This window comes from Pan troglodytes, chromosome 7 (assembly GCF_028858775.2).
Source record: "Pan troglodytes isolate AG18354 chromosome 7, NHGRI_mPanTro3-v2.0_pri, whole genome shotgun sequence".
NCBI lineage: Eukaryota > Metazoa > Chordata > Mammalia > Primates > Hominidae > Pan > Pan troglodytes.
In genome coordinates this window covers 84639640-84666261 of record NC_072405.2, presented here as the reverse complement: position 1 = coordinate 84666261, position 26622 = coordinate 84639640, and positions in this window count along the sequence as shown.

Sequence of the window (26622 nt, the reverse complement as noted above, 5' to 3'; positions counted from 1 at the left end):
GTGCTTTATTATCTGCCTTTTCACTCCCCTTGCAAACTTATTTTATGGTTTTATCCCAGCAACCTGTCAAAATGTCTCCTCTTTGGCTCGTCCAGATCCAGTGATTAGTCTATAAATTTGCCGTGGCTTCTTACACCACAGCTGGATCAAATAAAAAAGTTTTCTTTGCTTTTCTCATTTCCTAAACCAGCCATCTTCAAAATCCAATCATTTCACACATTTTCAGGAAACCATTAGTTTACATTGATCTATTATTCCTTTACTCCAAGTATTTATTTTAAATTTCAATAAATTTAGTATTTAGTGCACTAATAATTAATTGTCATTCCTGAATCACACCCTGGGCCAAACACTATGCTTAGTGTTTTATATTCATAATCTCATCTAATTCTTACAGCAATCCTAGAAGACAGAGACTCTTAATCCCCACAGTTTTGTGAATAAAACATGAAGAATCAAAAAACAGTGAATGACCCTACAGATCTAGTATTCTCACTAAAAGAAATTTTTTATTGTGCCTAACTTATGTTTGCCATATTTAGCAAATAAGAACATAGAATCTGCAGAAAAATTTTAATGTTATTAAAAGTAAGTAAACTTTTTTGTATAAGTGTGTCCTATTACACACTTAATGAGCTACAGTATAGTGTAAACATAACGTTTTTATGCACTGAGAAAACAATAAATTTGTGTGACCTGCTTTATAGTTATATTTGCTTTTGTGTGGTTGTTTGGAACCAAATCTGCAATGTCTCCAAGGTATGCCTCAGGAGATGCATATAATATACTACTTATACTGTAGTCTATAAATGTGCAATAGGATTATGTCTAAAAAAAGCAATGTACACACCTTAATTTAAAAATGCTTTATTGCTAAAAAAATGCTAACAATCTGAGCTTTCAGTGAGTAGTAATCCTTTTGCTGGCAGAGGATCTTGTCTCCATGTTGATGGCTGACTGATGAGGATGCTGCTTGCTGAAGATTGAGGTGGCTGTGGCAATTTCTTAAAGTAAGAGGAGGGTAAATTTGGCCACATTGATTGACTCTTTCCTTTCACAAAAGTTTTTTCTGTAGCATATGATGTTATTTGATAGCATTTTACCCACAGCAAAACTTTCAAAATTGGAGTCAATCTTCGCAAACTCTGCCACCGCCTTATAAATGAAATTTATGGGAATATTCTAAATTCTTTGCTATCATTTCAAAAATGTTCACAGAGTCTTCACCAGGAGTAAGAAACCACTTTCTTTGCCCATCCATAAGCAGTAACTGTTTTTCCACTCAAGTTTTCACATGGGATTGAAATAATTCAGACACGCATCTTTAGGCCTCACTTCTAATTCTAAGAGTTCTCTTCCTGATTTCACCACATCTTCAGTAACTCCCTCCACTGAAGTCTTGAACCTCTCAAAGTTATCCATAAAGGTTAAAGTCAACTTCTTCCAAACTCCTGTTAATGTTGATATTTTGACCTCCCCTCATGAATCACAACTGTTCTTAATGACTTTTAGAAAAGTGTGGCCGGGCATGGTGTCTCACATCTATAATCCTAGCACTTTGGGAGGCTGAGGTGGATGGACCACTTGAAGCCAGGAGTTCAAGACCAGCCTGGCCAACATAGTGAAATCCCACCTCTACTAAAAATACAAAAAATTAGGCAGATATGGCAGTGCACACGTGTAGTCCCACCTACTTAGGAGGCTGAGGCAGGAGAATTGCTTGAACCCAGAAGGCAGAAGTTGCAGGGAGCCGAGATCGCGCCTCTGCACTCCAGCCCAGGTGACAGAGGGAAACTCCATCCATGCTCCCCCAAGAAAAAAAAAAAAGAAAAGTGAATTTTTTCTAGAGGATTTTCAGTTGACTTTGCCCAGATCCATCAGAGGAATCAGTATCTATGACAGCCTTAGCCTTACAAAATGTATTTCTTAAATAATAAAACTTGGAAGTAAAAATGACTTCTTAATTCATAGGCTGCAGATTGGATGCTGTGTTAGCAAGCAAGAAAAGAACATTAATCTCCATGCATATCTCCATCAGACCCAGGTTCATTGCTAAGGAGCAGTAATATTTTGAAAGGAATCTTTTTTTTTTCCTGAGAAGTAGGTCTCAAGAGTATGCTTAAAATATGTAGTAAACCATACTGTATACAGTTGTGTTGTTGTCCAGGCTTTGTTGATTCCTTTATAGAGCACAGGTAGAGTAGATTTAGCGCAATTATTAAGGGTCCTAGAATTTGGGAAATGGCAAATGAGCATTGGCTTCAACTGAAAGTCACCAGCTACATTAGTACCTAACAAGAGAGTCAGCCTGTCCTTTGAAGCACTGAAGTCAGACATTGACTTCTCCTTTCTAGTTGCACATGTCCTAGGTGGCATTTTTTTCCAATAAAAGGATGTTTCATCCACACTGAAAATCTGTTGTGTAGTGTAGTCGCCTTCATAAATTATCTTAGCAAGATCATTTGGATAACTTGCTGCAGCTGCTATATCAGCACTTTCTGCTTTATGTTCTGTTCTGTTCTGTTCTGTTGATGGTTTCTTTCCTTAAACCTCATGAACCAACCTCTACTAGCTTCCAACTTTTCTTCTGCAGTTTTCTCACCTCTCTCATCCTTCATAGAATTGAAGAGTGTTAAGAGTGTTTGCTCTGAATTAGGCCTTGGCTTAAGAGGATGTCGTAGCTGGTTTGATCCATTCAGAACACTAAAACATTCTCTGTATCAGCAGTAAGCCTGTTTTACTTTCTTATCATTTGTATGTTCACCGAATTGGCACTTTTAATTTCCTCCAAGAACTTTTCCTTTGCATTCACAGCTTAGCTAACTGTTTGGCACAAGAGGCCTAGCTTTTCTTTCATTTTGGCTTTTAACATGCCTTCATCACTCAGCTTAATCATTTCTAGCTTTTGATTTAAAGAGATGTGAAATTCTTCCATTTACTTGAATACTTAGAGGTCATTATAGGGTTACTAATTGGCCTAACTTTAATATTATTTTGTCTCAAGGAACAGGGAAGGCTGAAGAGAGAGAGAGATGGGGGAATGGTCGGTTGGTGGAGCAGTCAGAACACACACAGCATGGATTGATTAAGTGTGCCCTCTTATATGGGAATAGTTTGTGGTGCCCCAAAATAATTACAATAATAACATCAAAGATCATAGATCCCTATAACAGATACAGTAATAATGAAAAAGTTTGAAATATTGCAAGAATTACCAAAATGTGACAGAGAGAAATGAAGTGAGCACACGCTGTTGAAAAAATGTTGCCAATAGACTTGCTAGACGCAAGTTTGCCACAAACCTTCAATTTGTAAAAAATGAAGGAATTGCACAGTGTAAAAGAAATGAAGCACAATAAAATGGGCATACTTGTATAAATAAATTCATTACTTGATTAATAATGATAGTATCTTGTACTCGTGTAGTACTTTAAAACTACCTCTCCTATACATTATATCTTTCAATATTTACTATTATTTCAGATTTTACAGATACTCAATCAGACACAAGTTATTTGTTTGCCCATCATCGCTCTGTTTGTAAATCAAAGAAGAGAAAATCAAATCCAGATCTTGTTTTAAATCAATGATAAACATTATTTCTGCTTTGAAATAGAAATTGTAATAAAAGCTAGTGAGTTTAAGTGTGTCCAGATGGTCTTTTTGCCCTGTTGTAACTATATTGTAGATATATTAATTTGTTTATTCAAAATGTGAATTTGCTTATGCCTGCTCTAAATGTAGCCACTTACAATCTAAGTATCCAAGTAATTTTTGTATTTTTAGTAGAGATAGGGTTTCACCATGTTGGTCAGCCTGGTCTCAAACTCCTGACCTCAGGTGATCTGCCCACCTCAGCCTCCCAAAGTGCTGGAATTACAGGGGTGAGCCACCGCATCTGACCGGTTTGACTCTTAACCTAAGATACAGGCATTGAAGTAATAACCAATTCATCAAAATCTAACTCAACAATCAGGGATGTGGTGGCTTCATAGGACACCAAAGGCAACAAAATGATATTAATATTAACTAAATGTTGGAGCATCTAGTACATAGAAGGCATTGTCCCAATGACTGAAATTATTTTAAAAAAATTATCCCCACACTATGGCCGGTGAGTTTGATTTTCACAAATTGGCTGATATTGTTTCCAAAACGTTCTCTCATCTAAATGAGGGACCTTCTGTAATCCTTTCTCAGATTCAGAAACAAATCCACATTTTACCCATTAAGATGGAGGTAAATATCAATATATTCATTTTAAAGATGAAGAATCCAAGACTCCTCAGCTCTCATAGTTACAAAGGGGCTGAGCCAAACTGTAAACCTAGGTTTCTTTTGATTCAAAACACAACCAAAATATGTCTGAGATTTCGTTATCCAAGCCAGCATGGTAACATTTGAACCCAGTTCTCATCTATATGCAGCAATGTCTCTCCTGAAAGCTAGATTTCTTTAGTTCTCTCAACCGATGCTCATATGAAATAATATTATTTCTTCACGTGTCTGGCTATTTCATTGTGAAGATGTGTCTCTAGCTCTTTAAAGACAGACATTAATAACTGACCACTTTTTTTCTGACCAGCAGAGAAATATAACTCACATCTTAACATCCCTGGGCTTCGATTTTCTGCCACTAGATATATAGAGATTTTAATTATCTATTTCACAGTTAGTGTGAATTTCAAATGAAATTACATGTTGAAACATTGTAATTACACAATGCTATATTTTGTGTACTACTATTGATATTATAAGAATGGTTGCATTCAAAATTTAATACCTTTTCAAAAATTATCTGCAGTAATAAACCTCTCGTTAGATATGCTTTCTATTGAAATACATTTTACTTTCTTCAAAAGATCTCTAAGTATTAGCTTAGTCTTTTGTATGATACACAGACTGATTATATATTGTACTATCTCTAATTTGCAAATAGAAATAGACATGAAGTAGGAACCATTTGGTAAATTAATGAAACATTTAACAATTATACAGATTTTGTGACTCCAAATCAGTACATTAAGGCTTTTGATTCACTTATCTTTAATTCATGCGTAGTTCATTGATGCAAATGTTTTGTCTATAACATTTCTATTGAATCAAACATATGCTCCATTAAAATCTCCATGTGACCTTAGGGCCTTATCTGACTTTTTAGCTTAACTCAATGATGTTAATGATGGAACACATTCTCATTTCCTGTAAATTTGCAGGGTGCTTTCATACCACTGCTTTGGGAAATGATTGCTCAGTAGCCACTGGTAGCAATTTTTAGTACAAAGAAATCTGTGTGGCCTTTGTTTGCTTTCTTAATTTACTTGATTAGCATAGTGACAATTTTTTATCTATTTTACTTTTAATGTAAGATTTGAAATGCGTAAGAAATAGACATAGAGAAAGAATAATTTCAATAAGCAACACCAAGAAAATGAGTCATTATATTAAAATTGCACATTGATGTATATATTTTCAGATTTTTTACTCATGTTTTAAACAGTCATGTTTTAGAGTATGCTTCCTTACTAAACAATATATTGTAAACATTTCTCAAATCAATACATTTCTTCAAAATCTTTTTTATTAATCTTTAAGATTTCAAAATGTAAACAAAACACAATTGTCTCAGTCACTCTCTACTGAAGGACCTTTAGATACCACTTTATTTATTTATTAAGTGATTCAACAATAATTATATTTGTTTAAATATTCACCTCGATATTTCAGTTTTATTGTTATTTTGGAACAGGTTATTAAAAAGGGAATTGCAGAATTTTCAAGGTTTTATATATGTATGTGTAACCATCTATCTAGTTATCTATCTATCTATCTATCTATTAATTCAGAGAATGGTTTTTAAAATTATTATTATACTTTAAGTTTTAGGGTACATGTGCACAACGTGCAGGTTAGTTACATATGTATACATGTGCCATGTTGGTGTGCTGCACCCAATAACTCGTCATTTAACATTAGGTATATCTCCTAATGCTATCCTTCCCCCCTCCCCCCACCCCACAACAGGACCCAGTGTGTGATGCTCCCATTCCTGTGTCCGGGTGTTCTCATTGTTCAATTCCCAGCTATAAGTGAGAACATGTGGTGTTTGTTTTTTGTCCTTGCGATAGTTTGCTAAGAATGATGGTTTCCAGCTTCATCCATGTCCCTACAAAGGACATGAACTCATCATTTTTTATGGTTTTATGAATTCTAATGAATTCACTTGTTCAAAGTCAGTCTCCTTGTTCCAAGACAACATGGGGTGTAGTCATTTGTAATTGCTGAACAATACATGATATCTTCTTGAAAACTGAATGTCTTTCTGAATCATTATGTTTATTAATATGTTATTAGCTATTTTATATCTTCTGCATAGCTCATTTTTTTGTCTTGATCATAAGTTTAGGGATATTAACTTTATGTTTGGATTTTTTGATCTATTTTGAATCTGTAATTTTTCAATATGAAATTTTAATATGTTTGGAATATAATTTTTCTTTCTGTTTCATATGGAAATATATTAAAAATATATGTAATCAAATTAGTATTTAAATGTATGATTTCTTCCTTTACCGTAACATTTTAATATCTTTTCTCATCATAAAATTATATATGTATGCATATTTTAGTACTCTCATTCTGTTTGACAATTTTACTATTTTAGGAATTTTTTTGATTTATGGTTTTCAAAATCAAAATAATATTTTGGTTATTTTTAACAAAAAATGTTATAAAATAATTTGTTCTTTTCTACAGATTTGAATGGCAGCATTTATATTTTTGTATTTACTGATATCTATTCCTGAAGTTTCTTTCCTGATGCATTTATTTCGCCTCTATACTATTACATCAACACCAAGTTATCTTAAGTAAGTAACATTTGAATACTTATGAGGATAAACTTTCTTATTATTTTACTGTTCTAAAATACAAAAAAAGAATCATTCCATCAAGTTGTAGAGAAAATTTTACTGGCATTTCATAAAGATTATATTAAAATTACGTGTTAATTATGAAAGAAATGACATCATTAAAATACTAAGTCTTCCGAACAAGGATACAGAATGTATTCTCAGTTATCTATGCACCTTTTATGGCTTTAAGTAAAGTGTTTAAAGTCCTGAACAAAATTAGTTTCTTCGTTTTGATAAGTATACCATGGTCACATAAAATGTTAACATTAGAAAGCTGGATGAAGTGTTTATGGAAACTCATTTCTGTATTTGCAACTTCTCTGTGAATGTAAAATTATTCCAATATAAAAAGTGTATTGAGACTATTATTTTGTGTTTTTTGTTGCAGTTTATATTCATTTAATAAATATTTCAAACACACAATTCACTGGGCTACAGGTGAATATTATGATAATGAAAGCTAATGAACCACCCACCTAAAAAATTACGTAATTATTGTTTTCAGGGATTGAATATAAACCAGAAAATCTCAGTAAAAAGCACAAGATCACTGAGCCAACAAAGTTTCTTGAGATTCGCTCTTTTATTCCTCCTTGTCCTCCTTATTCCCCACAAAGAACTTATCCAAGTGTATGGGTGTTCAAAATGTGCAAAAGATGAGAAGAGTCTTGCCTCACTGTTTAGTCTATTTGTGCTGCTAAACAAAATACCTAAGAAAGGGCAATTTACAAAGAAGAAAAATTTATTCTGTCACAGTTCTGGAGGCTGGAAAGTCCAAGATCAAAGTGCTGGCATCTGATGTGAGCCTTCTTTCTGCCTTCTCACATGGGGGAAGGTGAAAGGACAAAAAAGGTCCATGTATCCTCACATGGCAGAATTGCAAAAGGAGAGTCAATCCAGTCCCACAAGACCTTGGGATAACAGCATTAATTCATTTATGAGGGCTCCAGTCCTCCCTAACGCCTGACTCTCAATACTGTTGCTTTGGGGATCAAGTTTCCAACACATAGATTTTTGAGGGGACAAAACCATTAAGACTATGACACTCACTATTGTAAAGAGGTTTGTTGCAAACACCACACCACAGATGCAATAAGAAGACATGGAGGCACAGGCCTGAGTCAAGTCTGCTCAATAATTAAACAAGTAAACCTCACAAGATAGCAACCACAGGTGGCTAGCAGACCCAAGGACATTGATCTGGACAATTCAGCTCCATTAAGTCCTGCCTATAGACACTTATCCCCCTTTGACTAGACCATACAGCATAACGTTACAAAAATACGAAGTTCTAGAGACAGACATTAGATATATTAGTTTTGGCACTTAATAACTATATACCATGTGCAAGGTATTCCACATCTCCTGCCTAACTTACATCATCACTGAAATAGGGTTACTCTTTCACATCTCTGTGCCTATGCCCCATATGTATTTGTATCTTAATCTTCTCAAACTATGTGTTAACTTCTTCCAAATATATAATGAAAGGAGACAATGCGGCAGCCATTGTCATAGGTGCTGGTGATACATTAGTTTCTATTTCACCCACTAGATTGAGTTATTTGATGTCAGATACCATTTTTTATTCATATTGCCATTACCGCCCTGTGCCAACTAGCTCTACTAAGAGTTTAGCAAATATTTAAAAGAGGAATTTCCTTCACAGCAAATGTAGCTTCAAATATTCTAAAGCTGCTGAAGTTTCTCACCAAGTTTACTACACAAGAAATCCTGGTGTTTCAGAAAAATTCCATTGGTTGTTTGGGAAAGTATTGAGGACAAGAATTATGTCTACACAAGGAATAGAGGGGAGAAAGAAAGCTATTTATATCAGGTGCTGCTTGTATAATCTCTTTTCTACATTTACTGTCATAAAGTAGAGAAATGCATGCATCCAGTGGAATTGTCACAGTAGAAAAGTTTGCAAATTTTTTAAGGAATATGTATGTACCTATGGGAATGTATCTATGAAATGAGGATATTTTCCTGTTGTGAGCTTCATACAAAATTATTGAGGCTAAGGTCATGTTTGCCTAGGTAATTCAGATGAAAAGGCCAGTGCAACCACAATGACCAAATGAAATACAGGAAGCCCTCTGGGTTTGTGGACTAAAGATTTCCAGTGTTCACTATTTATCATCAACATGACATGTGTTAGGTTGATTGATGTTCCTCTGGGTTGCTTCAGCCCCATTTGTTTGCTGAATTTTCTTGACTGGTATAGTCATACAAACGGTCCTAGGCTGGTTATACAAGATATGTGTTAAAGAAGAGGTTAGCAAATTAAGGAAAGATTTTCAAGGCAAACAAGCTCTTAATATGTATCTCCTCCATGGCATAATTAGGACTTAAAAATTTGGGAGAAGCAAAATGAAACCTTTGTGTTGTCCTGTCCTGAGTTACTTTGCTTTAGGAGGAAAAAAACCTGTAACTTTTTTGTTTGCCCAATTCCAAGTTTTTTTTTTTTTAATTTAACTTTCCAAGAAAAAAAAATCTTGTTTATTTATATACTCTGAAAATGAGTTATCATGAGATTTGATATGGAATAATGTGAACATGAAAAATAAATATATGACTAGAGTATATCTTTCAGGACTATTCTTCACATCGATGTTATTATGAGGAGCAAATGTTGGTAACACTGCAAACATAAGAAAAACATCTGGACAGTGTTGACAGTTGCCCCCCCAAAAATCTCTGATCTTCAAACTCCTTTATGTCAGGAACCAAACACAGTGTTTAAGGACATGGAATTCATATGTGCAAACATATTGGGAAAACATTGTGTCAGATGCTGAGATTTCATCATGCAAAACATGTGGCTATCCATTGTTCTTAAAATTAAATATTGTTGTCACTAGCACAGTTGGAAACCAGGAACATTATGGGAATACACAATTGACAGTTAGAAAAATACAATGGACATTATTTTACATCTGTTTAAGGGTGAGGTTATAGCCAAACATAATTCCTGGTCGATGATAAAATGTAGGCTATTGTGATTATGCCATCTATAGGAGTCACTTAGACAAATGGAAAGCATAAAGATTTGTGAACCATCCTTAACCCGTTTATTTTTGAACAAGGTTTTTCCTAAGAGTGTGTGTGCAAGTGTATGTGTATATATTTTTACATTCATTATTAAAGTATTATTCAAACGACATAAAAGGAAGGTTTGATTTGAAACAAAACTAAGAAAATGCTACTAAGAAATAGACTCATAATACTATGTGCTGGTTCCTTATACATGTTGTAGTTATGGTCTGTATTTTTTAATTCTTAAGAGACTAAAGATTATAAATAAAGTTTTAAAATTAAAAGAAATTTTAGAGAATGTGTAGTAGTTTTACTAAGGTAAACTTGTCAGACCCAAGTCATAACCTCAATATTACACAATTGTTTAAGAGATTTCATAGAAAATAAACTTTATTTAAAATAAATTTTTGAATAAAAGTACAGAAGTTACCATTTGACAAATCAAATCTGCAGAGACTATACCTTATTTTTAACCTAGAGTCCTATTACACAGAAAGTCATGAAAAAACACTCTGCTTTCCAATTCACATGTTTACTGCAGAAATTACCGAGTTATCTGTCTTTTTCTTCCTTTTGTAATATTTCATTTCCCCAGTAAACTGAGCATGAAATGAATCTTAAGCTGATATATGCATAAAGCCATCTTGCTTAGTTTTGAAATGTTGATAAGTACAAGCTCATATGTCTTTTTCTTTTATTGACAAGTAATTTTTTATTCTTAACCATTTCTCAACTCATTTTACACTATGATTTTGTGGTTTATATAAGAAAAAGTGCCCCTTGTGGTACTTTAAATAAAAGTATAATTGTTTTTAGAAGTAATTGATGTTTACTATATTAAGACATGAGAGGATTTCATAACTGACAGTTTTTATGCTAGAAGATATGCTTAGTTGTACCTGAAATAATATTTTCTGGGAAAATATGATTCAAAGATGTTTTCTCAATGTTGGGCAATGACAAAGTCCCTCTAATGTATACTAACATGATCATTTGTACAGTAGCTTTCACTTGCCATCTTTTCTCTTGATGTAAATGCTTCACATCAGCATGAGCATCCCACAACATTTGTTGTCTGGTAACCCTTCCTACATACCACATGTTGGGATGTGATTCAAAAAGTCCTTAAAGTATTTCTTATGACCATCGTGTTTCAATAGAGTTACTCCTATGCTAATCTACACTGGAGGATCTTGTTCTTCTAGGAATGACTTAAAAAGAATAACAATGACAACTACAGAGGAGTAGTCCAAGAGGCCAGATTTCTGAATGAATTACCAGTTGGCATTAGTGTCTCAAATTTAGTATGAACCTGAAAAGGTAGCAATTAGTCTGAGAAGCAAAAGAAGAAAAAATAGATATTAGGCAACACATTAAACAGCAGAACAGTTATTATAATGCTTTCATAATACAGTGCAACTCTATTCAACATCAAATCGTCAGTGAACCTAGCTTGTTGCAGTGTGTGTCCTAGCTTAGCCATAGAGGTGGCTCTTCTCTTTTATTTGGAAGCAGTGGATTCATATACATGCTGAAGAGTAATGTGCTATGGTTAGCCCTTTGTGGTCCCTGTTCTGTGGCAAGATCACTGAACAATTCATTCCACTTCTGTAAGGATCACAGTCTTTGATCAACAGAACATCTTACTTTCAGTTCTCTTTGCCATTTAATAATCTTATCATTTATGAATAATAAACTATCAGGCTCTAAACTATTAGAATCTTGGGCTTAATAAAATTATGTGACTGTTTGACTTGCTACAAAATGGAATTATTATTTTTTTCTATTTAGCTTAAATAGCTAGTGGTCACTGTTGTAATTTCTGAAATGTAGGCAAGTACACATCATGTCTGAAAATCCATCTTGCCTGTGTGGAGGACGTATTTTCACCTTTTAAGATCTAATTATTTTCCATCCTGTACCCTCCTTCATCTGCCCTCATTATAGCTGACGACTCTTTCCTCCGTACAGCGTTTGAACCTTCCATATAGCAATATTGGGGAACTTTTAACATTAATTAGAATTATTGGTTTATCTGTTTACTTCTTATACCAAATAATGTGCTCATTTTGAGCTCAATGAATACAGTATATTCTGTGCCTAGAATATAGTAAGCACCAAATAAATGTCTATAAAATGAATTGATTAATGTATTGCATCTATTTTGTTATTAGGAATGATTAATGAGAAATATTAAAGTATAAACATATCTTTTTAAAGAACCTTTAAATTCTAGAATCACTACAGAAGTTAATGCAAAGTTAAAATTTTTTCTACATATACAAATCACCAAAAATATTTAATAATTATGGTAGTAGTTAAAGAAGCTGAGAGAAATTTGAATATTCTTTTCAATTTTATTGTTTTCATCTGGGAACTTACTAGTATTTGAATATGCTCTAAATTGTGGATTCGTTTTATTCTGCTTTTTATATAAATGTATTAGATTTAAGCTAAGAGTTGATAGCAACAACAAAATATAAAACTTGAAATTTGGAAACACTGAATAAAATGCACCATAATAAATGTTTTTCTTGATAATTATGGAAGTAAGTTTTCCTGAAGTATGTATTTTAAAAAGCCAGTGACGTCAGCTCCCATTGTAACTTATTTCATAAAAATGTACTTTGGTCTGGCACTTGCAAGTGATTCAAAAGGAAAAATAATACAGTGCATGGCAGAATTTTGTGCTGAAGACTATTTTATATGGGAATCAAAGGATAGACTCCTAAGCACCATTTGGTTCCTTTGTACAAATACTAAGTTACCTAAACACTTTGGCACACAAGGCAGAAATAACTGTGTATTTACCCTGTAATTATATGGTACTTAACCTTATAATTAAAGGAACAACAGTTGCCACATACACAAAGTGCACTTACAGGAAGTAAGTGCTCTATAAAATAAAGCAATTACTGGAATAAACTATATAATTAAAAATCTCTTAAGGCACCAACAAGGCTTGCCCAGCTAATTCTAAAAGTACCAGAATAGTTACTCCAGATGCATTATCTCGTAGTTTACAAAGAATTGAAAATGTATCTTTTTCAGAAGCCTGTTCTCTGGAAAAGAACACAAACAAGCTAAAACCTTTTAATTTGTTCCCAGAGCTAGCACACCCACCCTATTTGGGGAACAGGCTGAAGTTAGAAGAGCATTCTAAACACTAATGTCCAAATGCATTTTTGATAATAAGTGATGATTCAAAGCAGACCTATCCATTGGCATTGAGAGAAACAATGTCTCTTTTTAAAGGCACGTCCTGGTAAGTACTATGCCACTTTTTCAGAGAAACCCTAAATGGAGTTGGGGGGATATTTCTCTTTCAGAGAGCCACATATGTTTGATTCTGTCTATCCTTTGTTACAAATGGGTATAAAATAATTGAATAATAATGAGGGAAAAACTTGTATGCTGTTCTCACCAACTTTCAGTATACAGCCATTTCTCTAGGAATATCCTATGTTTTATCCTTATCTTCGTTAACTTTTAAAATAACTACTTTTAATTTTGTGCTCTTTTAAGGAGAATAAGGCCTTTTTAATTGATTTTATATCACAGATAATGCAGAGGAACTAGTATGTATGACTTCTAGGTTTTTTACTTATAAACCCATGTGGATGGACGGTCCATTCACTGAGACAGAAACAACTAGAAGAAAAACAGGTCAGTGTAGAATACTATGCATTTAATTTTGACATGTTGGGTTTGAGATGAGTTTAGAATTTACAAATGATATTTCAATTATGCAGGTGATTATACATACAGTTGGCTGTCTGTATCCATGAGTTTTGCATTCATGGATTCAACCAACTGTGGATCAAAAATGTAGTACTGGGGGCAAAGATACTTACACATACTTACCAAAAGCGAAACTTGAATTTTTGGCTGCCAGTTACTATGTTGAATCCATGTGAGTGATTTGATGTGTAGGCATTGTTCATTGTATTTGGTATCATAAGACAAGAAGCCCCAACCCCAGGCCACAGACTGTACCGGGATGCACAGCAGCAGGTGAGCAGCAGGGTAGTGAGTGTGGCTTCATTTGTTATTTACAGCTTCTCCCCACCACTCGGATTACTGCCTGAGCTCTGCCTCCTGTCAGGTCAACAGCAGCATTAGATTCTCATAGCAGCGTAAACCCTATTGTGAATTGCTCATGTGAGGGATCTAGGTTGCACGCTCCTTCTGAGAATCTAATGCCTAATGATCTGTCACTGTCTCCCATCACCCGCAGATGGGACCATCTAGTTGCAGGAAAACAAGGTCAGGCTCCCACTGATACCAGATTACGGTGAGTTGTATGATTATTTAATTATATATTACAATGTAATAATAATAGAAATAAAGTGCACAATAAATGTAATGCACTTGAATCATCCTGAAACTACCCCCGCTTCCAGAAACCACCCCCCCTTCCATCTGTCGAAAATCTGTCTTCCATAAAACCGGTCCTTGGTGCCAAACAGGTTGGAATGGCTGTTATAAGAAATCTAGAGATGACTTATTAAGTACATGGGTAGGCTGTTTGGAAATACTGCACCATTTTATATGAGATACTTGAACATCCTTGGATTTTTGTATCCACAGAGATCTTGGAACCAAACCCCCATGGATATCAAGAGGTGACCACATACGAACTCAGGAGAGATATCAACGGTACAGAGGGTCATTGAAGTCATGAGTATAAGTAAGTTTTTCTAGGGAGAGAGCCCATTGGTGATAGTAGAGCAGGCCTAGGACCAAGGTTGAAAAACACTAATGGGGAAAGACAAGGTGGAAGGAGATGAGAAGGCAACGAAGGCACCATAAGTAGTCTGCTAGAAAGAGGGACAGGAGAGTATGGTGTCAAAATATCAAGGAAAAACAGTTTTTCAGTAAGGCAGGGACAGCCTACAATGTTAAATGCTGCTGAGACACAGGAACATGAAAACTATAAAAATATCCTTTAGATTTAGTATCACGGAGAACATTCACGACTGTCAGAGTCATAATGGTCGAGCTTTCCAATATTTATGTGAATCTGAGGACTTATTTTTTTTAAGTCAAATGACTGTACAGAAGTTATTTTAATGGTAGTTGTCTATCTAGTATTAGATCACTGATAAAAGATAATATACTCTTACCTAAGTAATGCTTTTGAAGGAACTTTTAACAACACACACTTGAAAATAGGAGTACAGATATAGTTAAGCTGTATGATTTATTCATACTTCGAAGAATGCATATGAATTGTGTTCCATTTGCTATAACACTGCGGTATACTGCCCTTAAATCAGAACTTCTTGAACTACTTTAATTCATTTTGATAGACAATTTTACAAATAGCAGAAATGACTCTTTTTGAAAAAAGATATTTTTATCCACTTTTATTCTAACCCCTTGTGAAAAGATAGATAATATAAAATGTAAGTAGATGTCCTCTTTTTTTTCTAGTTTTGAATATCTTCTTTTGTATACTTTTCTTGGTGATTTCCTCCTTATAATTAGTTGATCCTTGTATTCTTTTCTTAAATCCCTATAACTCAGTAAGTCTTTTTGTGAGGAGCAGGACACTATGTCTTGGTCATAATAATATCCCTTTCAATGCCTAATGTAGAACCTTGAATGTGGAAAGGACCTTATGAATACTTAGTCAATAAAAGTAATAGAAATAGAAGTCTAGGTGCCTTTTCATTCCACTGAGCACACACAATTACATTTTAGTTAATTTGACATGTTATGATTTTTGCTGATTCAAAGCCTTAGAGCAGTATATCCACAGTCCCAGGTTATATTCATTAATCCAGTAAGTATTCTTCAGTTTCCTACTATGTGTAAACAGTATAGCGAAAACAGACATAACTCTTGTCCTTGCTGGAGTAAGACCACAGAGATGTGCCCTGTTATAACAAAGCCTGAAGCCACCAATCACCTCTTTTTCTTTTACATGAAGAACAGACTTTCTTTGGAGCTTATGGAACATACAGATTTTGCTTCATTTTTATTTTCTTTTACGATAGTGAATTTCTTTTCATTATTTCAAATTTTTAACTCAACTACAACCTCCAAAAGATATATAGCAGCAGTCCGTTTTTTTTTAATTTTTCTTTCAGAACTCTATATTCCAATAAGGGCTGTTGAAAATAGGGGAGAAAGAGAACTATGGGCTATTTTTTGCTCATTATCAGAGATTCTTTTTAATTCTTAGCAACTTGTCCCACTGTGTCCGGAATTGGTGGGCTCTTAGTCTCGCTGACTTCAACAATAAAGCTGCAGACCCTCACGGTGTTACCAGTTCTTAAAGATGGTGTGTCCAGAGTTTGTTCCTTCTGATGTTTGGACATGTCTGGAGTTTCTTCTTTCTGGTGGGTTCGTGGTCTCGCAGTCTTCAGGAGTGAAGCTGCAGACCTTCCCGCTGACTGTCACAGAGCTTCCAGGCAGCGCATCTGGAGTTGTTCCTTCCTCCCAGTGGGTTCATAGTCTCGCTGACTTCAGGAGTGAAGCTGCACACCTTCACAGTGAGGGTTACAGCTCATAAAGGCAATGCGGACCCAAAGAGTGAGCAGCAGCAAGACTTATTGTGAAGAGCAAAAGAAAAAAGCTTCCACGTTGCGGAAGGTGACCAAAGCCAGTTGCTGCTGCCGGCGCTGGTGCCCTGCTTTTATTCCCTTATTTGGCCCCACCCACATCCTGCTGATTGGTCCATTTTACAGAGTGCTGATTGGTCCATTTTATAGAGTGCTGATTGGTCTGTTTTGGCAGAGTACTGATTGGTGCATTTACAAACCTTTAGCTAGACACAGAGAGCACTGATAGGTGCATTTACAATCCTTTAGCTAGACAGAAAAGTTCTCCAAGTCCCCACCCAATTAGCTAGACACAGAGCACTGATTGGTGCATTTACCAACCTTTAGCTAGACACAGAGTGCTGATTGGTGCGTTTACAATCCTTTAGCTAGACAGAAAAGTTCTCCAAGTCCCCACCCCACACAGAAGCCCAGCCAGCTTCACCTCTCACCACCAGTTATGTGTCTCACACAGAAGGAGGTGAAATGAGTTAGGTAATTCACGAACTGGGGAAAGAAAATCCTCCCAGCTCCCTGCCACATTTCTCCCTGCAGGTTTCCCCCAGATAGCCAAGGGACCACCAAAAAGTAGAGGTTCTGTCCTCACTAATCCATGCTGTTAATTTTACAGGGAGACCTGGGAAGGTCTGTGTTTGTTCAGTAGTGACTGTAACTGGGTGTGTACATTCATATAATTTTAGGAATCATTGTTAGGAAATACTGCCAACACAAAGAGCCTATTTTTCAATATCACCTTCGTAAAAATGGTCTGTGCCTGACTCTCCTCTCTCTGTCTCTCAATAGGTTTTACATTCAGGCAGGAAAAAAAGGCATTATTCACTGTGCCCTCTGAAAATGTTTACAAGTCTAAACTTGTGTGGAGTCTGGTGTTTCCTCTGACATGCTGAGCTCTTCCTTCTGACTTTGCTTTTTGGGTCACTTAAATACAAAATCCTTACTTTGCAAATTTTGTGTTTTCTCAAAGCTCTCTCATACTATCTGTATTTTCATAATTTTCTATCTAAATTGTTAAAGCAAAGTGTCCTTTCTTTGACTATATAATACATGGAATACAACAAAATATAAAGAGTATTGTTATTTCCTTAAGGTAGCAAAAAAAGCTTAGATTTTAAGTGTTCTTTAAAAATTTTTGGCTTATTCTTGGCTGTAAACACAATGTTTTACTTCTGATTTAAGAGCATTGTGGAAAATCTGTAAATAATAATTATGAGTAAAGTTGGTATGCACTCAAGTGCAGTCCTTGACAGCCACTGCTCTCCATACATGACCAAACTGGAATTAAAAAAAACTTTAGGGGTTGGGAGTTGGGACAAGTGTCTGGCCCAGGAGGCCAGTCTCATGTTCAGACGTTTAAGGAAAGAGAACTAGCTCTAGATATAGTCATTAAGGAAGACACATCTGCATATCCCATTTAGTGATATCACTATAAAACAAGAAATAGACCATTAACATTGGTGGACATACATTTAGACAGCTTGAGTTCGAATCCTGGCTCAGTCATTTACAAATTACATTGCTTAAATTCCTAACTTCTCTGTGCTTTCATCAGTAAAATAAAGAAAACAGTAGTATTACTTCAGAGAGTCTTTATGAGGAAGATACTAACATAGTGATTGCTCATTAAATGTTAACAATTATTATTATTATGAAAGGCAACCAGATGGCCAACTTTTTTTCTTGCAAATTTTTTTTTAGCCTAACAAAGTTTAGCAATCACGGGCTTCTTAGTATATGGCACATAAAAAACACACCGGAGTGATAGTGAAAAAACTTGCACTAGAATCTTAGAATGTCCTGGAGAAAGGAATCAAGACTCTAATCTGTTTTGCATAATGTTTAGAAATGTTTAAAACATCTCTAAAGAACTATAATGTCCTCAGGCATTCTCACTGGGTAGCCTCATTACACTTACACACACACACACACACACACACACAGTTGAGTCTAAACTGGTGATTCTGTCTCCCTATCAGAGTTAGTTTTCCTGAAAGCAGGAGTTGGAATCTATTTTTGAAAATGACCAGATAGTACATATTTTAGGTTTTGCAGGCCATACAGTCTCTGTCGAAACTACTCAACTCTATCATCACAGCATAAAACAACCCTAGATAATATGTAAATAAATGTGTATAGCTGTGTTTTAATAAAACTTTTTTTATGGACACTGAGATATTAATTTCATATAATTTTTGTGTGTCACAACATATTGTTCTTCTTCTGATTTTTCCCAACAATTTAAAAACATGAAAACCATTCTTAGCTCATGAACTACGCAAAAACACATGGCAGATGGGATTTTGCTTGTCAGCAATAGTTTATTAAATCTTGCTTTAGAGCATTCCTTTTGTCTTTGCAAACTTGATCCTTCTGAAACTGGCCGAATTGTCCCATAGAACTAATATTCATGGTGTTATGAATAAACATAGAAACTGACCCTCCCTGGTATTAAAACTTGAAATTTACATTTGTCTTACCTGAGTTTCCCCCTTAGGCAAGAAACTGAAACTCCACACCCAGACAATTAGATGCCAGACCCCTCATCTCTCATGATTTCTACATTAGTTTCCCCAAATTTCTGTTTTCTTCCACATATATTCCTTCTCCACTATATAAACCCTCAATTTTAGTCAGTTGGGAAAGATAGATTTGTGATTTGGCATCTATCTCTCTCACTGACATCACCCAACTTAAAAGCCTTTTTTGCTGGCAGTGCTCATTGTCTCAGTGATTGGCTGGCTGTGAGGGAAACAACAGGACCTAAACCCTTAGGTTTTGGTACTCTGACCAGGAATGCATTGATCATGGCTTGGCTACCCCATGGGTCAGGACAATCTTGGAAGCCCTCCTAAGCAGCTGCCAGCCCATTTTTGGCCTGAGGTGGATTTCAGTCTCTCTCTATTTGGCCCTGCCACTGCCAGCCCCAACTGTGTTCCTGAGCGCCTAGGAAGAACATCCTTTGAAATGTGACATTTAGCTCTGGATAGGTGATTGTCTTTTGTGAATACCAGACAGCCAGAATGACTCTTTTCAATTTGGCAAATTCTGGAGGCATTTCCATCTGCAGGTTGAATCAGCCCATCTGATGAAGGAAGCACCCTAAATGCTTCAGTTTGCACACTCTTGGGGCTTGTTAGTAATTGTTTATAGGTGTGGAGACAAGTGAGTATCCTTTGTGAGTCCAGACAGTGGGATTTGCTCCTCTCAATTTGAGAGATCCTGAAGGAATTTCTGTTGCAGATTGAACAAGACCAGCTGATGGAAAGAGGAAGCCCTTCAACTGTTTCAGTTTGGATATTCTTGGAGCTTGTTGGTTGCTGCAGTGGTTGCATTATGTTTTGGTGATTGTGTGTATGTCGATGTAGTCATGGGGGTTGGGATTTGATCTCAGAGTGCCGCCTGCTTGCATCCATTTTTCATGGTTGATCTGAATATAGTTGTAGGCTGATGGAGCAAGGGAAAGTCTATGACCACACTACTCTGGACGTGCCCTTTTTTGTCTGATCTTGAAAGGTTTATGAATTGTAGTGCTGTCTTACAATTGGATTCATTTTCCAGTTGAAAGGAAAACCAGGATGGTATTTCATGTGTCCAGGCTTTTATGCTGCTTTTTAAAGCAGTGTTGGGCCCACTAAGTACATGATGGTCTTCTGTGGTGTTATTTGGCCTCAGCATTCTTGGGAGTCTGGGAAGGTTTAGTCTAAAAATTGAACTGCCATGAAAACTGCTTTACCCAAAATTTTAGTTCACAACCTTCACTGGATGACTAATCAGGGCAAAGGTCAGCCATATTAACATGTTTGTAAACCAGTGAGTTTAACTATTATCTCATGGCTGAAATTCTGAGCTAAAAGCTACTGGATCTTGGTGTGTGTGTGTGTGTCCATGTTATGTGTTGTGTTTACAGGATACCAAATGGGCTCATAAATAAAAGAGCACTCATATATTAACTAAATAATTCCAAGCATTTTTCAGGTTTACCTGACTTAAGTAAATCTTTAATAAACAAGCTGACTGTAATATTACTGGTAAAATAGAAATAGAAGTGTCTTCAGAATTTGTCAGCATGTTTTGTCTGGCTTTACTGATTATTTTACATTTACCTCTGCTGGATATTTTAAAGTGTCAAGGTTCAGCAAAAGTTTATAAGACTATAAATTCAGCTAAGAACAAAATGAGATCATTATATGTGTACTTTATTTATTTAATTTTTTGAGATAGAGTCTTGCTCTGTTGCCCAGGCTGGAGTTCAATGGCATGATCTCGACTCACAGCAACCTCCACCTCCTGGGTTCAAGCAATTCTCCTGCCTCAGCTTCCTGAGTAGCTGTGATTACAGGCACGAGCCAACACACCCGGCTAATTTTTTTATTTTTAGTAGAGATGGGGTTTCACCATGTTGGTCAGGCTGGTCTCGAACTCCTGACCTAGTGATCCACCCACCTTGGCCTCCCAAAGTGCTGGGATTACAGGCATGAGTCACCACTCCCGGCCAATATGTGTAACTTTTTAAAAATAAATATAACTAATTTAATAATGTTGGTTTAAAGAAAACAGCTGAATATTCTAAGTTTTAATAAGTATACCCACATGCTTAACTTTAAGTTAAAATTTGGTAAATATCTGACAAAATCTGATAAATTGGTAAAAATCTGATAGATATCTGATAATTAGAGACTATAAAAAATGGTTAACAAGGAAATAACTTGAAGTGATGACTAGCTTTTTCTAATATCTCAGTTTTCAGAAGTAATCTAAATAAACTGATAAAAATGAATAAATGGAGTACATATAAATGGTATTAAATGCTTGTAGGTAAACTTTTTGTGTAATTTAAAATCTCAAAATTATTTTAAATTCAGTAACAGATGCTCATTGAATGTCTCGGTCAGTTCCAATTAAGAATGGGTTATGATATGAGAAAACATGTTTCTAAACATTTGTGAAGTACTTTCATCTATAAAATGCCAATATCTCATAGGCAGTTCAGGATTTCTTGCTTCCTAGATTTTTCACTAAAATTTAAAGTTACTAAAAGTAAGAATTCTAGTTAACATATCATTCTTCATATAAAATGTTCCAAATCAGAAGGTCCAAGCATGTCATAGATGGTCTGTGTACATAATAATGAAGTTGGTGAAAAAAGAATTCATAAAATAAATTTTGTATGTGATTAAGTTGGGTATAATTTAAGAGGAATTATTTATAATAGTCTTTCTAAGATTCTTCCCCTATGTTAAAACAAGGTTTACCTAAAATTTTTATTGTTCTTAATAAAATTACAAAAGGTTTTCATTTTGATTCTATAATCTCTTTCTGAAAACTTCTCTGATTTATATTTCAGAAGTGCCTCTCTATTGTGTCTTGCTGCTTTGGCCTTTTTTTTCTCCCCTTGAAAAGGCCTGAGTCATTCAATTTTTTTCTCACCTCCTGTAACTTTATTCCGCTGGTTCTAACTGCTATTGTGGCCCGATACTAAACTGTCTATCTTGAAGGTCTAGGAAAGCTGTGTTTTCCTTAAGTATAACTTGATTCTATACTCTTGACTTTTCTTGGTATGGCTAAAATGTTCATCAGGTTTAACTTTCAATTTATGTCTAAGTTGTTCATCAGGTTTGACTTATGGCAAACCTAAAGAGGCTAGCCATAAGGAGAAATCATCACATTACAGAAGGTATTTCTTTGCTTTTTGGTAACTGGTATAAGAAACATTTTACATTTTATCAAGATAATTCCTATTGGTTTTTTAATTGCTTCAAAAAACTGAGATTGAAAAGAATTAGGGTTTTTCTATCCGTGTAATTTTTTATTGCTTTTAATGTCTTTGTGCTGTTAAGTCAGAGCTTTCACTCCTGGATCTGAAAAAGGAATCAACTCCTGTTAAATCTTGAACATTGGTTCCAGTCAAAGCCTCATCTTCTGAATGGGAGGAAGGCTACAATAAAAATAAATCGCTTTGTGAGACACAGGGTCAGAAATTAAAACTATTCAATCCTTCTAGGCCCAGAGACTATTGGAAAAGAGGTGGGCATGTGAGATTGTAAGAGCTGATTTTTAGGGATAAGAATAATTCAGAGTTTTTCTATAAATGAAACATTAATTTCAAAAGCACACTGATGCATCTGGGCACCTGTGCTGGAATAACAGGATATTCTTGAAGCATTCATCTACTCTTTAGTTGAAAATTGTAAAATGTTATAAAAGATTTATGGAAATTTTATCTGATGGTCAAATTGATTAAAATTTGATGAGATTCTTTAGAAAGTTATATTAAAATTAACTTTAGGGGCCTTGGAAGTCTAAGAGTACCATGTTAGTGTTATTTAGTATGTTAAAATTATACAGGAAAGCATTGTCAAATATGAAATGATGTTTAACTTTCTTTGGATTTTATATATGTGTGTGTGTGTGTGTGTGTGCATGTGTGTGTGTTATTAATACGTGTTTCAAAATTGCATAAAATTCCTAAAATTCTGATATGTCTTAGTATATGTTATCAAAAATAATTACGATTATTACATTAAATTGTTGTATGCCACAGAAATAACTAAATTTCTTTGTCTATTGTGTCTTTAACCATGGCTGTGTTGCTGTTTTACTTTGATTCTTCTCAAAAAGTGTTTTTTAATCAGCTACAGCCAAAACTTGCTTCTTTACAGGAATTCATGAAAAGGACTATTAAATGAAGATTTCCAATAACTTTGGAGGTCGTGACATTTTGACAAGAGAGAAAAATCCTAGGACTGTCATTAGAGAGCTAATGTGTTCATGAGTCCCCATATTGAGCAGAACAGGGATTAATTGCATGGGCTGTACTAATAGAAGTTTTTTGTTTTGTTTTGTTTTTCAGAGTCAAGAAAATATTTTTCTTTCTCCCTCCATTCCTTCCTTCCTTCCTTCCTTCCTTCCTTCCTTCCTCTCTCCTTCCTTCCTCTCTCTCCTTCCTTCCTTCCTCTCTCTCCTTCTTTCCTTCCTCTCTCTCTTTCTTTTTCTTTCTTTCTTCTTCCTTTTTTCTTTCTTCTTTCTCTCTGTCTCTCTGTCTCTCTCTCTCTTTCTTTATTTTCTTCTTCTTCTTTTTTTTTTTTGAGACATGATCTAACTCTGCTTTCAAGGCTGGAGTGCAGTGGCACAATCAGGGCTCACTGCAGCCTCAACCTCCCAACCTCATCATCTTCCCACCTCAGCCTACCAAGTAGCTGGGACTACAAGCATGTGCCACCATGCCTGGCTAATTTTTTGTTCTTTCTTTTAGTAGAGACAGGGTCTCACCATGTTGCTCAGGCTGGTCTCAAACTCCTGAGCTTAAGCAATCTTCCCACTTCAGCCTCTGAAAGTGCTGAGATTACAGGTATGAGCCACCACCTGGTCACTTTTTTCCTTTTGAGTTACTTGCAGCCTTTAGCAATTGGGTAGAGTATATATTCTTGTATACAAAATTTGAAGCATATTTCTCTCTCTCTACTTGATTTCTTCAGAATTTGGAAACTATTTGTAAGTATTTTTTATTTATGGCAATATAGTTATTTGCATAAGTTCAATAAGAGTCTGTTTTCTTTTATAACAGGACCCAATTGGAGGCACTACTTATTTTACAAAGGCTTTAACTGAATGACATATTTTCACATATGAACAGACTGCTATGAGGAACTTAGATTTACTCTATACCGCTGATAAAAGCTTCTTTGGAAAGACTGGCCTTTTACCTTGTCTACAAGATATCTTTGCAGGGTTCCTGAAGTGTGATAAGAAAAACATGTTACTTTCTACTGGCCCAAGAATCTCAAGTTGTTCACCCAATTTATACAGGTATCTGCAGACACAGGTAAATCCTTGGCTGGGCTCAAGAGGTCTTTAAAAGTTAAATCTGAGATTCTTTAGGGAAAAAGTCCCAACAAATTTCATTTTAAAAAGCCTCTATGGATAAGAATTCTTGTTGTGCTTTATGCAAATAACCAGGCCGAGTATACTAAGACTGAAACTTATTTTGTAAATAATTTCGTCCTTTTATGATTTGTCTATGTCAGAAATGGGGGACTGGAACTGGAGAACTGAGTCCTGATGAAGACTTGAAAATCATACCCTGCTGAAGATCAACTGCAACACAATAAGTATGCCTTTTTGAGGTTTTTCTGACCCTAACCCTAACCCTAACACATAATTTTTCTCACCAAATTTACCTTATTTTTTTAGTAGCTTAGCATCCAAAGTTTTTTATAGTTTATATCTGTCAAGTTAGCTTATGTTAAGCTGTGGATTCACCATATTTGGGCAAAACCAGTCCCTCTGTCATCCTTCCAGTGGAAATAGTCATGGTCTTGTGACCCTTCATATGACCTTAAGTTAATATTCAAAGACCAGCAAAAGACCCTAGATAAGAAATCATAAAAGAAACATGCACTTTTCAGGTTGTTATTGTTCTCCTCACAACCATGTTTTTTTTTTTTTTTCCATTTGGGATGTGATGAATCAGGAATAATTTTTGGTAGGCTTAGGATTGTTCTCTTGGATTCCCTGGAGGATCCACTTCATAGTCTCTGGTATTTTAAAATTTGGCTTGCCTGTGTTATTAATCCCCTAGTTCAATATGGCTTAAAAGGTTGTTCTAAAGCCAAAATAAATGTATACAGATCATGGTGTTCCAATATGCCAGAGCCAACCAGGTATTCATGAGTACTTCTAATTACAGGTGTGACATTTTCATTTTTCATCATTATCCCATGTTGCCCCTCTTCAGCATAAAGGAGCCAGAGGATGGATGACTAGATTCCTCATGATTGAGGAACTGGTCAATGGAAAAGGGGGACTGAAATTGGCCCAATTTTCCCACATTTAAATTTTTGAATAAACATATAATTTGACCCTCCCTGGTCTTAAAACTTGAAACTTACATTTGTCTTACCTGAATTCCTTCCTCAGGAAACTGACCCTCAGGCAACCAATGGAAACTCGTCATATTACTGCATCCAGACAATGAGATGCATAAAGTAAGCAGCCTTTTGTGGCAATTGCTCACTTCTTGGAAGTTTTAGGGGAGTCACAGAGTTCTTCCTATGGGAATAAAATGATAATCACAGAGATTAACTAACTACCCTTAGAAAGCCTCTGAAATCTAAGACTTGTCCTAGAAGATTAGTTTCAGTTGAGGACAAAAAGATTTTCACTATAAACAAAATAACTCCTTTGCATTCCTACATTGTCACCCATTATAATGCCTCCATGACGTAGCTGAATTTCTACCCCATTCTAACTCTACTTATCTAAGAAACAAGATGCCTGCAGTAAAATTTCCCTTTATAACTAGACCAGCTGAGACTGGTTACAGCCAAGAGAGCCAACCACATGACTTCAAAAATATCTCAGGCTTTATTATAATCTTATTTCCATGCTAAATGACATTCCCATCAGCATCATGACAGCTGACAATTGCCATGAAAATGACCAGAAGAACCCATAATGGACAAAAAGAAAGGTGACACTCTGGTTCTGAGTTCACTGCCCATTTCCAAAATACACATGAATATTTCTCCCCTCACTTCCAATGTCCTCACTTTTAATGTCCCTGTTATTAGAGAAACCCTATGTTGTAATCACCTCATCCCTTTCTAGTGGAGAGGTTGGTTTGCGAGCCATGCTCCCGCTTCTCCATTCTTTGGCCATGGAATAAAGCTTCTGCTTGATGCTCACTTTTGGTTTCATGTATTGGCTCTGCAATATCAAACAGGGAAAGATCCCATCTTTGGGGACTACTGAGTTTAATTATAAAAATATGAATTTTGGAATCTATCTGGCTGTTTTTGAAAAAAAAAAGCTGTCATGGCTTTTGATTGCATTTTAATTGAATCATAGATCAAGTTGGAAAATATTGCCTTTTAACACCATTAAGTTGTTTGATCCAGGAATGGTATACTTCTCTATGTTTTCTTTAATTTGTCTTAGCAATGTTTTGCAGTTTTCAGTGTAAATGGCTTGTATTTTTTTTTGGCTAAATTTATACCTAATATTTTATGTATCCCTGATGAGAAATTCCCCATTCATGTACTTTTTATTATTTGAGGATAATTTGCCCTTCAAACTTGGTGTTTCTAAGATTATTTTTCTGTGTC